This window comes from Acinonyx jubatus, chromosome D1, assembly GCF_027475565.1.
Source record: "Acinonyx jubatus isolate Ajub_Pintada_27869175 chromosome D1, VMU_Ajub_asm_v1.0, whole genome shotgun sequence".
Taxonomy (NCBI): Eukaryota; Metazoa; Chordata; class Mammalia; order Carnivora; family Felidae; genus Acinonyx; species Acinonyx jubatus.
The window spans coordinates 80,433,524-80,448,732 of record NC_069390.1 but is presented as its reverse complement, the minus strand read 5'-3'; positions in this window follow the sequence as shown (position 1 = coordinate 80,448,732).

The following is a 15,209-nucleotide window of genomic DNA, read 5'->3' as shown; positions in this document are numbered from 1 at the left end:
CCAGGAGGGTGGTGCACCCCAAACTCCATGAGGACAGAAGCTCCTGTACTCAGGACTCCTTTCGACCTTGCCTACATACATTTTCATCTGGTCGTTCATTAGTATCTTTTATAATAAATGAGAAATAGTAAATAAACTGGTAATAAGTAATGTTTTCCCTCATTCTGTGAATCATTATAATAATCAAGCCTGAGAGAGATTTATGGGAACCTCTAATTTGTAGTCAAGTCAGAAAGAAATGTGGGTAATCTGGTGGAACCAGTACATGGGATTTTCATTTCAAGTAGGGGGCAGTCTTGTGGTACTAAGTCCTTAAGCTGTGGGGTATGTACTAACTCCAGCTAGTCACTTTCAGAATGAATTAAATTATAGGACATCCCGTTGGTGTCTACAGAGAAATAGAGAGTTGTTTGGTGTGGAAACTCCACACATTTGGTGTTGGATGTGTTGTGAGTAGAATAACAGTTTTCTATGGGGTTCCTGGGTGGCTGAGTCAGTTGAGCATATGACTCTTGATTTCAGCTCAGGTCATGATCTCACAAGTTTGTGAGTTCTAGCCTGCCTCAGGCTCTGTGCTGGTAGCACAGATTAAGATTCTTTTTCTCTCTCCCTCTCTCTGCCCATCCCCTGCTCATGCTCTCTTTCTCTCTCAAAATAAATAAATGAACATTAAAAAAAAAGGAAGAAAAACAATTTTCTATATCTCTGACACCTTTACCTGAACATCCTATCAGTGCTATCAGTACAACAAATACAATATTTCTACAGTCATAACTCATCATTTGCATTCCTGAAAACCACTCCTCTATAAGATATTTCTATTTTTTTTTCAATATCCTTCTCATGGTGACTCAAGTTTGAAACCTTGGGGTTACTTTGATTCCATCTTCTTGTTTGCATTCAGAGTACAATCTGCTGACAAAAGGCATTTCCTGCTTCAGGTGGTACTTGAAATCGAACACCAAACATTTATTAAGCCTCTCCATAAGCTCATTACTATGCTAGCAAAAGTGGGACATGCACAAGAAATATTGAATTTGATGCAAAAAATCACAGAAGATCATACACACAGGTGGTCTCACCACTTGTCTGCCGGTATAAAAAGTACCAACATTAGCTTGTTTAGCAAGTAGTCACCATATGCATACATATAACACAATTTCTATGTAGTAGGGGTTATGACTCAGGTGCTTAATTTGTAGGAAAAATCTATTGCAAGAATTTCAGCACTTTAAAAATGGGCATAAAGTATAATAGCAAGAAACATAGATAAAAAGAACCCAGATAGAATGATCCATTACATTACTTGAAATATGTACTCATTTCACAGTAGAGTCTAGATATTAGATTGGGTCTATTAGCCTTCTTTGCTCCACCTGAGAATATAATCATGGGTATGGATAATCTCTTCCCTGCCCTGCCATATCTGTAAGGGAGCTTGGATTGGGTAGATGAAATACTTTAATTTTTTATCTAGTGCCCGTTACAGTCCATTATTTCAAAACTATCCTCTCCAAATCTCTTTTTAAATTAATTTTTGGCATTCTTACCAATTATTCATGCCATTGACTGCCAGCCTTTACAAATGATCAATATTCAGGGTGATGACTACATGAACAGATATAGCCAATGGATCTGTGGATCCATAGGACTGGTATCTCTCTTTTGAGGCTTTGAGACAGAGTGGAGTGGGGATCAAGTTAGACATTTTAGAGGAGGTAGTGTCTGAATTGACTATTAGAGAATATGTGCGAATCACTCAGTTGAAAGAGATTAGGGAGAACAGTTCAGGCAGGCAACAGAATTGTAAAGGCTTAGAGATATGAGAGAGCATAGCACTTTCAGATAAATGCAATTTCAGGTATAGAGTAGAGTATGTGAAGTTGGGGAGGGGGTGTATAAATGAGACTTGACTGAACTGGATGTGATAGGTCAGCATATGAAGTTCCCAGGGGTGCCTGGGTGGCTCAATTGGTTGAGTGTCCAACTTCGGCTCAGGTCATGATCTTGCTGCTTGTGGGTTTGAGCCCCATGTCAGGCTCTATGTTGACAGCTCTGAGCCTGGAGCCTGCTTGGATTCTGTCTCTCTCTCTCTCTCTCTCCTCTCCTTCCATACTCATGCTATCTCTCTCTCTCTCCCTCTTTCAAAAATAAATAAACATTAAAAAAAAGAATATAAATTTCCTAATATGCCATGCTCAAGAGTTTCTGAAGAGTATAGAGAATCTATAAAGGATTCAGAGGAGAGATGTGACATGATTCTACATGTATATTCCAAAGATCATTGCAGTAACCCTTATGACAGTGGATTATTAGAGGCTAAGACAAGAAGAAGATAATGTAATTAGGAGACTGTTGCAATAATCTAAACAAGAAATAGTGAGTTTTGAACAACTGCAGTGTCACTGAGAATGGAGAGAATGGAAGGATTCAAGAGAAATGTGGTTCCAGAAGTATAAGGAGTGAGAGACACTAGGTTTCTGTCTCAAGCAACTGAGAAAATGCTGCTGCAACTAGAAGATAAATAACTGATGAAAGAGCCACACATGATTCAGCATGGCCAAATTTTCAGAAGGGCAGTTAAGGAAAATGATGAGGTAAGGCCCCTTGTTTCGATGGCCACTAGAGAATTTCAAGATAGTGACCTCAGTGAAGTGAGGGAGGAATGTAAACCAAATTATAAGGGCTTTAAGGAGGGAGTAGGAGACAGGAAGTGGAAAAATTTGGCCTAGACCAGTTTTACTTTTAGACTTTTGGCAGAGAGAGGATGGTGAAACATAATGGCTAATGGGAGGAATAGCAGGGTAAAGGGAAGTATTATAATTAATTTTAAAAATTATAAATGAGATCTAAGTATGTTTGTAGACTGAGAGGAAGTATAAAGAAAGAGATTAAAGATAAAAAAATCAGAATAGTTAAAAGAACAAGGGACCAGAAGAATTAGGAAGAAACGGAGAGGATAATAAAAATGGTGAGTTTTGGGAACAATGACTATGATATCTCTAAGATAGGAGGGAAGGAAAAGATCATGTGAGAAGAATAAAATGAATTTTATATGGGTAGAAGAGTGTGACTACAGAGCAGTTTTGAGGTGGAACAATAAGGAGTCAAAGCAGTTCATGTGAGCATTTCCTGAGGATGACACTTCATGCTCATGGGAATGCTTTGGTTTAGTAGTTGCAGAGATATGGATGGGAGTGAGTGAGTGATGACTGACAGCCTCATGAAACATGTGAAAGGGCTTATTTGGGATCAGCTAGCATGAATTCATACAAGACTTTTTAGCATGATTTAAAAAACCTTTTTAATGGTTCAACTGCCTAATAGAGACCCTAAAGACTAGGAGAATACCAAGAAAGGGATCTGACAGTAGTTTCCGTAACTCCCATTTCTTATGTTATTTATTTATCATCCATAATGTTGGTTTCTCAACTCATTCACATTTTTCAGGCTTATCAGAAGCTATGGGTCTACAGGCAGAAACAGTGGTGACCATTACAGTGCATCTACAAAAGAAATGGAGAAACTGAGAGGTAGTAAGTGAGCCAGAGCAGTGCCAGATAAGGAATCTTCTATAGCCCAACCATGTTAATGGTTATTGTTTCCTGAATGGAATTGCTGTTTCCTAGATAGAAAACTTTTGCTTTTTTCTCCCTCTGCACATTTGCTTATGCCTCTACCAGGATTTCCTTCTTTTTACCATCTGAATATACAACAGTTAAGATACACCTCAAATGCTCTCTCTTAGAAAACTTCTCTGATCACTTCACTTAGAACTCTCTCATTTCTGACTGTCTCTGGTAATATGCACAACTTTTACAGACTTCATCATATTTTGTGTTCCTTCATTGGTTGTTTTCATGTTTACCAGCCTCGTTTAGTTTGGTGATCATTGGGCATAGCAACTATATTTGAAATTTCTTTGTATCTTGGACTAGAGACCATTATGTAGTAAATGCTCAATAATATTTGATTAAAAAATATATAAAGTAAACAATGGAGACAGCTGCCAAATGGTAACTATCTTTGAGAGGAAATGGTGTGTGTCTAAAGTTAGGCAGCCCTGAGTTTAAGTCACAGCTTCTAATCACACTAATAGCTGTGTGATCTTAGACTAGCTGCATAACACCTCTGAGGTTATATTTCCTTGATTATAAAATAAGGATAATAACTATTTTGCAGACTTGTTATTGTAAATGATGTAATCACCTAAAAAAGCATGAATCATAGTAAATACTCAGTAAAGAGTAGCCATTATTATTTGCTTTATATTCTGTACTTTTATTCTTAAAAAACTTAAGTAACACTGTAAGGCTTAAATAGCAATTAGGGAGGCCAGAAAGAAACTATTGATGTGTTTTAAACTTAACTGGAAGAAACCCAAGACATTCTGTTTATAATCTGGACTTGGATCCAGTAAGCAACTGAGCACAACTGCTGGATGGATGCACCACAAGGATGTCAGGTACACACTGCTCAGTGCTAGTGTTTATCCAGGGAGGGGTCTACACTTACCACTCAAAAATAGCTTAATGAATAGATAGTCTGGGCTTCATTTCACTCAGTTTTATGGTTGACAGTGGCCAATTTGTCACAGGGAATAATCCTACCCTAACCAGATTGAGGGATCAATTCACCAAGTATTGTCTCTTTCTCATTACTAAAACGACCGTAAGTAGATGAAGTAATCTTTCTATTAAGCAAACATCTTTTACACTAAAAATAAAGATCATGGTTAATCTGGAAAAATTCTTTTCCAAGGAGTTCTGGAATTAGTAAATGTCTTGTTGGGAAAGCAGCAGGGAACTAAGGCCTGCCACCCAAAGTGAAAACAGACCACAGTGCAATAGCAAACACTGGGGTAATTAGATGTGTGTATTTTGGGAATCACAAAGTTGCCAAGGAGAGATGCACTGTGATAGGCTGTTTAGAATAGAGTAAGTATTTTAGGGAAAGTAAAAAATATCCAGTTCTATTTTGCCAGACATCATTTGTAAATATAGTTCTATCCAGGGATGAAATATTATATGCAAACAAGTATGCCAATAACTCTTTTCAACAAACACTTGTCTAAACTTGGCTAAGAAACTTAACATTGTCAAGGGAGTTGCTGCAAATGATGTGTTTCTCTTTGCTAATATCAACAGCCCTGAGCCGGCTAAACCATGTTTTCTTCAGAGTCACTTCCTTGGAAGGTGTATGGGTAGACATGTGGGTGCAGCAAGCTCTGTGACTAGATTACTGGAGCTGGTAGTATTACCTGGTCATACAGAGTTGTAGTAAGTGCTAATGTCCTTTAGATGTCTCTGAAACATCACCCTCTGGACTCCCTGCTCCCTGGGCTCATGGCCTGACACTTCCTTTTACATATTCTCAGCTACCTGCAGTATCTACAGGACACCAGGCTCCTGTTTTCCTCTCCAGCTCCTCTCTGCATGTTTTCCTCTGTCCCCACACCTGCTGAACTTTTCTTCCTGGGTAATTCCGAATTTTCCTTCAGGTCTCAGCTTTGACATACCTCACTTTAGAAAGTATTCCCTGAGCACATCCTAAGATGCCTCTCCTGTGTTCTCCCATACCACCTTGTATTTTCTCAAACATAGCACATGCCACATTAAATATGATGATTACCTGTTTGTCTATCTCTCCTTAGTCTAAAGCTCATTAGATCTCTATGTTAGATCTTGTTCATAGTTAAATTTTCAGTGCCCATCAAGATACTTGGGACACAATAGGAGGTCAATAATTATTTAACAGATGAATGAATAAATAAGTGTACCTCCCAACAGGCTAAGAATATCAAAAATTGATACGATGTGTTGGCATGATGCTAAAGAAATCAGTCATGATAGAGATGAAACAAGATTTTGTAGAAATATTTTACTTTTGAAAAATAATTTATCTTAATTTATGGAAATGTTTTGAGAACAATATAAAGAACAATATAAAGAATACTCTTGAGCCACTCAAGAGTAAATTGTTGATAGAATACCTCATTACCTCTAATACTTTATTGTGTATTTCAAAAGCACAAAGATATTTTCCAACACAACACATTATAGACAACTAGAAAATTAATTCAGATTGCTATCTAATCCTCAGGCCCCACTGAAGTTTCACCAATTAATCAATAGTGTTCTTTACAGAAAATCATTTTGTCCAGAATCACAGGTTTCATTTAGTCATCATGGCTGCTTAGTCACCTTCAATCTGTAACAGTTTTTCAGTCTTTCCTTGATTTCCATGATCTTGATACTTCCTAAGATTTATGGGTCAGTTTTTTTGGGAGGGTGGAGGGGGGTTAGTATAATATCCTCCTTTCTGGATATGAAAGATGTTTTTCATGATTAAGATTAAATTAGATTGACAGGAATATCACAGAAACAATGTTGAATTCTTATATTTGTGTTTTATCAGCTGACACATGATTTTAATTTGTCCCATTATTGGTGATGTTAGTGCTCATTACTTAACTAAGGTAGTGTCCGCCAGGCTTCTCTAAAGTTACTTCTTTCCTCCCACCTTGTAATTAAGAAATTTTTGGAGAGGTATTTTGAGACAATGTAATACCTTGTGTCTCAACAAAATTTCCATGTATGTATGTATGCATGTAGGTCAATCAAGGTAGTTTTCTATATTAAGTTATGGGTTAAATCTTACTACTATCATTATTTATTTTGGTGCACAGATTGCCCAATATTTAGCCAATTTAAGCTTTTTTATCTGAATTTTTGATTTGCTTTTTTTTTTTTTTTTACAGTCCATGTTACCCTTTGAGCATTTCCTTCCTTTCTGGAGCAAGAAGATATTCCAAGCTCATCTTATACTTTCCTTGCTATAGCCCTGGAGTCAGTCATTTCTCTGTGGAGTCCTGCTTCATTTTAATGGTGAATGGTATTTATGGTATTTTGTTCGTTATGCTGGTGTGGTATCATTTATGTTAATTGTGTTCATTGCCATTGGGTACTGCTGTTCCCATACCCTCTCATTGGATGGGTCTAAGGAGTTTATAAAAATTCCATTTATATCTACATTTATTTATGTATCTATATTATTGAAAACCATGATTTCGGGGCACCTGAGTGGCTCAGTTGGTTAAGGTCCAGCTTCAGTTCAGGTCATGATCTCACGAATTCATGGGGTTGAGCCAGGTGCTGACAGCTCAGAACCTGGAGCCTGCTTCAGATTCTGTGTCTCCCTCTCTCTCTGCTTCTCCCCTTTCTCTCTCTCTCTCTCTCTCTCAAAAATAAATAAACATTAACAAAAAATAAACAATAAAACTCCATGATTTCATAGTGGTATTTTCAATCTAACACCATAATGTTAGATGGTTTTTCTTTTCCAGATTTATAACTCACTTTTACAACACCGAGAATCCTGGCTCCCATTATACTAAATATGTTTACTCAATTCCTCAGATTTTCCTGTATATAACCTATTTACTTACTCTGACTCCACTCCTGTGCAGACACCTTTTGGGCTCTGACATCACTCAAGTTACCACTATTGCTGTTTCCTCCCATATTGTGTCAGGAGCAGTCAGTGTAATCAATAGAATATGTGACAGGTGATGGTATGTCACTTACATGGCAAGATCAGAAAAAGCAAACAAGCAAATTCCAATATTGTGGCTTCTCTTTTGGCTCATTTGTGCTGGGGGAAAGCTGGTACCACCTCATGAAAAGAGGTCCATGTAGTGAGGAACTGAGGCCTTATACTAGTGAACCATTTTCAAAATGACTCTTTAAGTTCCAGTTGAACCTTCAGATGGCCGCAGCACTGGCCATAAGCTTACAGCAATATCATGAGAAACCCTGAGCCAGAACCACCCAGGTAAGCTTCTCCTGAATTCCTAACTCTTACAAACTGTGAGAGATAAATACCTGTTGTTTTAAGCCACTATGTTTTGGTGTATTTTTACACAGCAATTGATAACAAATACAATATGTTAGTAGGGTGACTAAATTATCTCGTTTTCCCCCTAATGTTCTGGGTTTAATACTGAAAGTCCCATAACTTAGGAAATCCCTCAGTCCTGGGCAAACCAGGACAATTGATCATTCTACATGTTGGCCACAATATAAAGTATACACGCACACTGTAGAGTCATGAATTAATGTGCATAGCAGATAACGACAGCTTAATAACTAATGTAGTTGATATCATCTTTAAAATGAAATAATGAGAGGCGCCTGGGTGGCGCAGTCGGTTAAGCGTCCGACTTCAGCCAGGTCACGATCTCGCGGTCCGTGAGTTCAAGCCCCGCGTCAGGCTCTGGGCTGATGGCTCGGAGCCTGGAGCCTGTTTCCGATTCTGTGTCTCCCGCTCTCTCTGCCCCTCCCCCGTTCATGCTCTGTCTCTCTCTCTGTCCCAAAAATAAATTAAAAAACGTTGAAAAAAAATTAAAAAAAAATAAAATGAAATAATGAAAACAGATGATTCTTAAATTCTTTCTCAGTCCCAAATTAATCTTGTGATTTAAATTTTTGGGTAGCAGTTCTAAAAATAATTCCAAAAACTTGTAGGCTGAAGCTAGTCAGTATATTTTAATGCAAGTACTAAAGATATATCACTTCAATAAGGGGATGTCTTGAATCAATTCATGGCTCAGTGCTAGTGCCTCTGAAACCATGGGGTTTTTAATCTAACTCCTGCCTGGTTGAAAAAATTTTAGGTTCTCATCTTAGTGTTTGATCCTGTCCTTTCTCTCTTGTCTATGTGGAATTTTCCAAAAAACACACATTAACAATCCCAGCCACCTATCGTTTAAACAAAAGACTTATTTTTTCCCCAAAGAACAAATTACTACCTAGCTCAGCAAAGTGTAAAATTCACACCTCCTCCTTTTAAATACTGAGATATGTTACTTTTGTGGGACTCAATACACGCTTTAGTATGGAAAATGAATCTTATTTTCTCCTAGAAACCCTAGGAACCTAAAAATTAGATAGAGGCTGAGAGTCCCAGGGGAGAGCAGATGGCACCTGTAGAATCTTAGGAATCTGAGCATGAGCACACTGGGTACTTGGAGGAAAAAGATTATGTGAGAGACAAAGAGGATGGAGAATCTTGTGAGGAGCCTGTTGAATCATAATTAATGTGGAGGGAGTGGGTTGTGACAAAGTCAGTTTTGCTGAAGGTAGCTATGTAGAAACCTGGGACAATGAGATGATGCTGTGCATGCTCCAGTGTTTTCAGTCTGACATCCAACAGTGGTTCTGCAAAGCCTGGAGGAGCAGAGATAACTATCCCAGTAGCCGGGGAGTTACCAGAGTTTCTCCCAATTTGGAGTAGAACTTTACTGGACTTCATGTTTATATTGCATTGAGTCCTTTTGAGGTACTATGTGATGTCAGGGACTTTAAGGCAGGCAAACAAGAAGATAAAAATGCATCTTCTGATGTGGTAGTTTAAAAATATGTCAAAGGTAGAACCTAATTTCCCTTATCTTGGGTGTGTACTATCTTAAGTGATTTGCTTCTCATGAAAAAAATATGGTGGAAGTGATGCTGTGTGACTTTTGAGACTATGTCATAATAGGAATTGTGGCCTTCTCCTTGTTCTCTCTCTTGGATCACTAGTTCTTGAGCCGTTAGGATATTCAACCAGCCTCACAGAAAAGTCCATATGGCAAGGGACTAAGCCTACCTGCCAGTAGTCAGCAAGGAGCTGAACTGAGGCATCCTGCCAATAGCCATGTGAATGAGCCACCTTGGAAGCAGATCCTCTAGTTCCAGTCAAGCCTTCAGATGACTGCAACTCTGATCAGCATCTTGACTACAACCTCATGAGAGGTGCTGAGGCAGAATCATGCAGCTAAGCAACCCTCAAATTCCTGACCCAAAAAAACTATGAAGTAATAAATGTTTATAAGTTTTGTAACCACTAAATTCTATTTATTTATTTATTTATTTATTTATTTATTTTAGAGCGAGAGAGTGCAAACAGAGGAGAAGAGCAGAGGGAGAGAGAGAATCTTAAGCAGGCTTCACACTGAGCCCATTGCTAGGCTCAATCTCACCACCTTGGGATCATGATCTGAGACAAAATTAAGAGCTGGATGCTTAACTGGCTGAGCCACCCAGCACCTTAGTACCCACTACATTATAGAATAAGTAGCAAACATATCTGTCAACCCAGAGATGAAATCTTAGGCTTGTTTTACCAAATTTGGTGAAATAAAGGAATATGACTCTATTTGCCCTGTGACTAGTATGTTGCAAATTGTGTGAATCCAGTAAAATAGAAACACTATACACAATGGGAGATGATAATATACATCCCAATTTATGGGCTCTGTAGGCCACTGGGACCTTTTGAAGCATTTCCTCTTCTGCCCTACTCCATGATAATTGGGAGTCTTATCTCTGGAGACTAGTATTCTGATGGCAGCAAACCCTGGAACCGTCATCTAGTTTCAGGACCCGTGACTATATTCAGTTATAACAAACCAACATGAGAAAGTTAGTCTGTGGAGACAAGCAGGTGCAGAGAGAATGAGAAATGGTGGTGGGGGAGTACCTAAAGACCTTAGTTTTTAAAAGGGCCCAACTCTATTTTCTACATTTGGGTTCTGTGAGATTCCACTGTATTCTTCCAATCGCTCCACTTATATTTGAGCTAATTTGAATGGTTTCCTCTTCCTTGCAACCAAATGGTCCCTAATTATTGATAGGTACATACTCATTGTCCTGGTGGGATGGCTGGAGGTGAAGTAGGTATGGGTCAGGGAAGTCCCAGGGCTCTCCATGAAGAGGTCTTGTGCCTCAGAAGGACAGCTGAAGTGGAAGTGGGTGAAAGCTGCAGAGGTCCCAAGGTGTTTCCTGCAGAGGGTGACCTAGTAGGGCAGTTGGAGCCCAAGGCAGCTGGAATCCAGAGTGACACAAGCTGGAGTCCCCAGGCTTTCTCTATAGGGGATGCCCTAGCAAGGTGGCTGGAGGTGGGATAAGGGCCTGGGGTTTCTGGGGCACTTCATGGTGCAGTGGGGCACCATGGGGCATCATGGTGGGGTAGCTAGAGTCAAAATGGTGTGAGCCTGGAGAGTTCTGGAATGATTTGCACCTGTGTCACCTTGGCAAGATGCCTAACTGTAGTAAGAACTGACCAGGGATACTCCAGTGTGTGTCACACTGAGGTTGCTTTGGTGGGAAGGCTTTGACTGGTTTGGGCTAAGGGCCCAGGGCCCACTAGGATGCCTGTACCTTGCTTTGGCCTGCACATCAAGGTGGAGTGGAAGTTTAAACTGTGGTGTTCTCCAGCTCCTCTTAACCAGGGATTTCTAGCAGCTACCCTGTTGTTTGGCTCTGTTCTAGAGCTGTTTCTTCTATATTCCAGTTCCTCTTTTAAACCACAGCTTTTTTCGTCTGTGCCCCAGGGAAGACAAATTTGTTCCCTGGTCCCTCAGTATTATCCCTCCCCACTGTGTTTCCTAGTGTAGGGGTAGGGTTTCCCTTCCTTACCATGTCTGTTTCTCTTGTTCTTTATGTGGTCTCTATCTTTTGTTGTGCAGAAGCTGTTCAGTCAGGCCTCAGTTCTTCTACAGAATCTGTACTCTCTAAATAGGTATAGATTTGGTATGTCAGTGGAGAAGGTGAATTCATGGTCTTTTGGCTTCGCTGTCTTAGACTGGAACTCTGTATCAAATGATCCCAGTAAGACAGCATCCCAGGGCCTTGTTGCTGATCCCTCTTTTCTACTATATAACAGCATCTGTGGAACAGAAACATATGCCCTTGGGTTCACATTTCAGCAAGACTAGTTCTTGCAACACAAGATAGTACTACATGCATGGATCTATTCTTAACTCAAGACCTCTTATTATAGCAAGCTAACCCCTAACAAGCAAGTCATTACTGCAGAGCCTCAAAGGATAAGTCCAAGGTGAAGAACATTCATTAAATAGCTGAGTTTAGAGAATATAGAGAAATCTTTTTTTGAGTAAAATGTGTTCTAAACATTCGTATATTCCGTGGAAATAAATTATTTCAACAAAAAATGATTCAAACCATATATTTCTGAATAATCAAAACATTTTTAAGGTTTTTCATTTAAATTTCAATAAATGATAAATATTTGAGAAATATAATACTAAGTACCCATAAAAATTTCAAGAACTTTATTTACAATTAAAAATAAAATGCAAGAAACCAAAAAAAAAGAAAATTAAATGCATTAGTCCCAGAATAAAAAGTTTGTGAATAGTTTCCCTGGGAACTGAAAGCCCTGTGTGCCTCTCAGATGTGCTGCATTGATTCCTAGTTGTTAGGTGGTGGAATGCCATTTTGCAAATGCAAAGTATATTAGACATTTACTGGCAATCTTCCAGAAAAAAAAACACCCCTTGAATGGAGGAAATTCAACATAGCTGAGGTTACTGCTGAAAATAAGGAATTATTTTTGCAGGAGGACAAGACTTGCCTGTGCCACCCACATTGCAAACCATGCTGTTGATTTCACAAAGGTTTTGTTTACTGGTTCAATTGTGACCTGATTCAGGCCCCGGAGGATTGCCTATTGACAGCTCTAATTGCAAATTCAATTTTTAAATAGTTATTTATATATTTTGAAAGAAAGAGAGAGAGTGAGAGAGAGAGCACATGTGTATGAGCAGGGGAGGGGTAGAGAGAGAGGGAGAAGGAGGGAATCCCAAGCAGGCTCCATGCTGTCAGCACGGAGCCCGATGTGGGGCTCAAAGTCACAACTGTGAGATTATGACCTGAGCTGAAACCAAAAGTTGGATGTTAGCCAACTGAGCCACCCATGTGCCCCACAAATTTAATTTTAGTTCAGAGATGATTTAAATAAAAACCAATTGTTTAGGTTGTCAGCACTATGAAAACATAAAGAAGGAAACACACATGCATACAATATTCCAATAAGAAGACATTACTGCATTTTTGCAGAGTTTATTTAATTTTTCTGCTCAAAATTTCTTCTTCTAAAGACTCAAAATAAGTTTACAGCATGCCTAGTGAACAATTTTTTTTTTAATTCTGAGATGGAGATTTTAGAAGTCAGAATAGAAATGGGAAGTAAAAGACAATCACATTAATTTTTTTTCTAAAAATGTTAAGGAGCTTTTTTGAGGCTCTAAATGAAGCAGTTTGGTTTCCCACCAAATTTGAAATGCTGAGTAGATGTATTAGTTTTGCACTTTTGAAAAACTTATTGGGATGGAAGGACACAGTGGCATTTGGGGTTCGGCAAAACCTCTCAAATTATTTTTCAAACACTTTTGGTTTGGCAAAGGCAGATTGGATTTTGCCAAATGTCTTTTTTCCTACTTTGGAACTCAAAGGTACTTCAAGGAAAATTTAATCCATATGCTTCTGTTTTACTTACTCTTAAATCATCAAATTATTGTCTTGAAACAATTGATTAATGCTCAAGAAAGTCTTTTGAACCATTTAGTGAAATTGTTATAAAGCCTCCTTGCACTCCATTCCCTCTTCTTTGCCCTGAATGTTGAAGTCATGTGATGTCAGCATTAAATCAAACCAAATGTCGGGAAAATTTACTTTTTGCTTCCTGTTTAGAGTCCTGTGAGTATGCAGGGGTTATAAGATTAGCCAGAAATATAGCCTATTGTTACCAGATGATATGATTACAGGGTCATACAATTTTTGAGTTTAATCTTGTCCTCAGTATGAGAGTTCCCTTTTCCATCCTTCTGAGCAATCAATTGTCCACCTTCCATATCAACACACAGCAGGAAATGGGCCCTTCCATTATTGGATAACTCTAAATGTAGGTTTTTCTTTAACTCATGATTAAAGTTCACAGTAGGTTAAGTGCTTATTATTCAGGGAGATTTTGCAATGGTTACCTGGGAAATGTCAGCCTTCCTTGGTGTTACATCTCTAGGCTTATGGTTAGGCTCTTTTGCTAGTGTGGGAATCATAGAGGCACTGAAGGTCCTCAGTGCTGTGAACTGATGCCATTTATGCATCCAAATCTACTTTTTATTCCTATTTTTTTCTAGCTCAAAATACAAAGCCTACCCACAACCTTGACTAGCCAAAAGGCTCACTCATTTCTTCAGCATTTACTGACTACTACTCTGGTTAGCAAATGAAAGGTATTGAAGCAAAAAAGACACAGAAGTTAAATGGATATTGAATGCATATATCAAGTTATGTTATGTTCTGAGCTTAAATGGTAAAGTGAGATTGGTCAGTGCTGTGTGGTGGAAGTGCTTTCTGGTGATTCTCTGGCCAACTATGGCAGAGAATGACCATAGTTAGAATCCCTTCATAAGACAGGTATCAAGATTATGATGATTGCATGGTCTCAACTGACCCAGAAGCTCCTAGGAAGCATAAACTCCTTGCACTATTTATGGCAACAACCTACCCACAGGAAAGTGACTTTTGTATAGGAGCATAACTGAGAGTTGTAGGGAGACTGACTTGGGGTGTGGACAGTGGTCTAATTTAGGGGCTGGCACAAGGTGGGGGCAGTGAATGTATAATCTAGGTGAAGAACACCAGGACATGCAGCTGATTCACATCCTGGTTATGCAGAAAAGACAGCTCCAGTTTTGCTGTATGCTTGCCCTGAGCATATAGTTCTTAAATAAAGCTGTCTTCATGTTCGTGTTTAAGATTTTCCTATTATTCTCTATAATGCCCAGATGTCTGGGCCGAACACTATGCTGTAGGGTCTTGGTGATAAAAATTATGTACCAGGAGTGTATATTTTTATAATTTTCCTTAGAACATTCAAGGAAGCAGATGATATAATAAGTTCTATGACAGGACAGAGTATAAAGGATGCTTCTGGCAGAGGCAACTGAGATTAAAATGATCAGAGAATATTTCCTAGAGGAGGGGGAAGCTGATTTGCACCTGGAAAGACAGCTGGGAATAACTTCAATAAGGAAATGCAAAAACGAAGAATGGTGTTCCTGCAAGAGTTATCACCATGGGCCAGGGCATGGAGTTAAGTTAGCAGGACTTGTTAAAAAACCACAAACAGTTTATTGTAGGATATGAGGAAAGAGTGGTAAAAATTAGGAAGAGAGATGATTTAGGGGCCAACTCTAATGGGTTTTATATTTCATGCTAAGGAACTTGGCCTTTATAGCATAGGCAATGAGGGATCATTAAAGATTTCAAACTGGGGACTTACATTGTCAGATTTACATTTTAGAAATATTTTGGTAGCTGTTTGAAGGGGTAATCTAGAGACAACAGGGTCAGTTTGGAGGC